Genomic DNA, 2,500 nt, shown 5'->3' with positions numbered 1-2,500 from the left:
TAAGTTGATTAATGTTTATTTGTGTTGTTTGCAAGCAAGCAACGTAAATCTACTTTAATGTTTGCACAAATTTTGCCTTTGCATTACTTCTTAGGTCTGCTTTAACAGAATGAAATAGCTACTATTTGTACGATTTATACAAGTGCAAGAAGATTCATCAGTTAACAGGTTAGTTGATCACCATAGTTATCTGCAATACGACTTTAGCGTCGTCAGATAGGCGACTAACCTTAGAATCTCATGCTAGTATCTATTCATATATACTGCTTGCAGAGATGAAATATGCATTGTACACAAAATTTATCATGTGAAACAAGTAGATTTGAGATTCTCCTTACTAAATTGCAACGAATTGCAATTAAGAAAAGGAATAAAACATCAAGATTCATGCATATAAATATACAATCCTCTCAAAACAATGCATATATGGTAGTATGCAAGTGTTTTGTTGATTATTTTACATCTCAACTCTCAGACAGATGTGACCTCGGAAAAGACCCGAAAGCCGCAATGTGCGTTGGAAGCTCAAGTGCTCGGCGTGTCCTGCAATTCGCACCGATTATCGTAGCTAGCTACGTTCTTCATCGATTGGTAATTCGAGTGATCCACCGCTTGAAGATGTATCTTTGCCACCGTGGGACTTTTAATAAGTATCCTAAATCTGCATTGAGAGGGTTTGAAAACAATTGTATGCAGTTTATAAAAACCATAGTTGTCTTTACTTAGTTAGGCGAAGAAGTGTAAAACTTCCTTCTTTAAACCTTGCCGTCAGCATAAGCTGAAGACTTGATCAGGTACCAAGTATGTAGCAAGACAGGCTTTTCATTATAAACTACAATTGTTTTGCAAAAGAAATTATGGCTATCGTTAGATAACCCTCACTCTTTGTTGCATTGGATAATGAAAGATGGATGTATGAATGAACGAATGTAATGCAAATTAGAATCATGTTGCAATGGCTAAATGTTTGCAATAAACATTCACAATTGCGACTCTAATGCAAATACAATTCAATTGCATTCACCATATTAGCATCTACAATATCACTATGCAGAGTGTTTGATTGTTTGAAGGTTGTATTTCTCTTATAATAAGAGGGTAATACGTTAATGATCCTTCCGCAGGTTCACCTACGGAAACCTTGTTACGACTTTTACTTCCTCTAAATGATCAAGTTTGAACATCTTTCCAGCACAATCCGACCACTAGTTTCCCAATGGTCTGGATTGACCAGTCCGAAGTCCTCACTAAATCATTCAATCGGTAGTAGCGACGGGCGGTGTGTACAAAGGGCAGGGACGTAATCAACGCAAGCTAATGACTCACGCTTACTGGGAATTCCTCGTTCATGGGCAATAATTACAATGCCCAATCCCCATCACGAAATGGGTTCAAGCGGTTACCCACTCCTTTCGGAGCAGGAAACAGTATGCACGATGACCACTTCAGTGTAGCACGCGTGCGGCCCCGGACATCTAAGGGCATCACAGACCTGTTATTGCTCTGTTTCGTGCGGCTGCGAGCGCCGCTTGTCCCTCTAAGAAGTCCTTACAGTGCTACAGCATCCTTACCCTAGCCAATTCTGTAGGCTAATAGCAGCAGAGCCCTCAACAGCCGAAACCATCAAGAGATACTACCACCCACAGGTTGACTAAGGGGGAGTACTGCAGTGTAAACTGCAAGTCTATTTAGTAGGCTAGAGTCTCGTTCGTTATCGGAATTAACCAGACAAATCACTCCACCAACTAAGAACGGCCATGCACCACCACCCACTGAATCAAGAAAGAGCTCTCAATCTGTCAATCCTCTCAGTGTCCGGGCCGGGTGAGTTTTCCCGTGTTGAGTCAAATTAAGCCGCAAGCTCCACTCCTGGTGGTGCCCTTTCGTCAATTCCTTTAAGTTTCAGCTTTGCAACCATACTTCCCCCGGAACCCAAAAACTTTGGTTTCCCGGAAGCTTCCATTCGAGTCATGAAATTAGTTACTCAGAATGATCGCTGGTTGGCATCGTTTATGGTTAGAACTAGGGCGGTATCTGATCGCCTTCGAACCTCTAACTTTCGTTCTTGATTAATGAAAACATTCTTGGCAAATGCTTTCGCTGTAGTTTGTCTTGCGACGGTCCAAGAATTTCACCTCTAGCGCCGCAATACAAATGCCCCCGTCTGTCCCTCTTAATCATTACCTTGGATTCTTAAGACCAACAAAATAGAACCAAGGTCCTATTCCATTATTCCATGCAAGATCATTCAAGTTAAGGTAGTGGTACGCATCATATAGATGGTTGACCATACCGTTTTTAGGCACCTCTTTCGAGGTTTTGGACGCCTGCTTTGAGCACTCTGATTTTTTCAAGGTAAAAGTCTCGATCGCTTGAATCAACACTCGGTAAAGAGCATTGATAGCAAATATCGAGCAATTTTCTGTCTAAACACTATGAATGTAACCACCAGGAAAGAGGAATGAAGGTTCAAGCAAGCATCCGTAGACACAAGCAAGAA

The 2,500-nt window shown here is 41.4% G+C and overlaps 2 non-coding genes across 2 annotated transcripts in view; both read right to left on the bottom strand.

Annotated features, from left to right (window-relative positions):
- Positions 1-465: 465 nt before the first annotated feature.
- LOC149092529 (5.8S ribosomal RNA) lies at positions 466-620 on the bottom strand. Its single transcript, XR_016200848.1, has one exon. It is a non-coding gene; the product is annotated as a 5.8S ribosomal RNA (ribosomal RNA).
- Positions 621-1,107: 487 nt separating this feature from the next.
- LOC149092528 (small subunit ribosomal RNA) overlaps positions 1,108-2,500 on the bottom strand; it is a 2,170-nt gene continuing 777 nt past the window's right edge. The window contains exon 1 of the ribosomal RNA XR_016200846.1: positions 1,108-2,500. This exon is cut by the window's right edge and continues 777 nt beyond it. This is a non-coding gene — a ribosomal RNA (small subunit ribosomal RNA).

The sequence above is a fragment of the Tetranychus urticae genome, unplaced genomic scaffold (genome assembly GCF_039701765.1).
Source record: "Tetranychus urticae isolate SD_2017Ah unplaced genomic scaffold, NJAU_TeUrti_SD_1.0 Scaffold_8, whole genome shotgun sequence".
Classification (NCBI taxonomy): Eukaryota; Metazoa; Arthropoda; class Arachnida; order Trombidiformes; family Tetranychidae; genus Tetranychus; species Tetranychus urticae.
The sequence above is the reverse complement of the archived record's forward strand: the minus strand, read 5'-3'. Positions and strand labels throughout refer to the sequence as shown.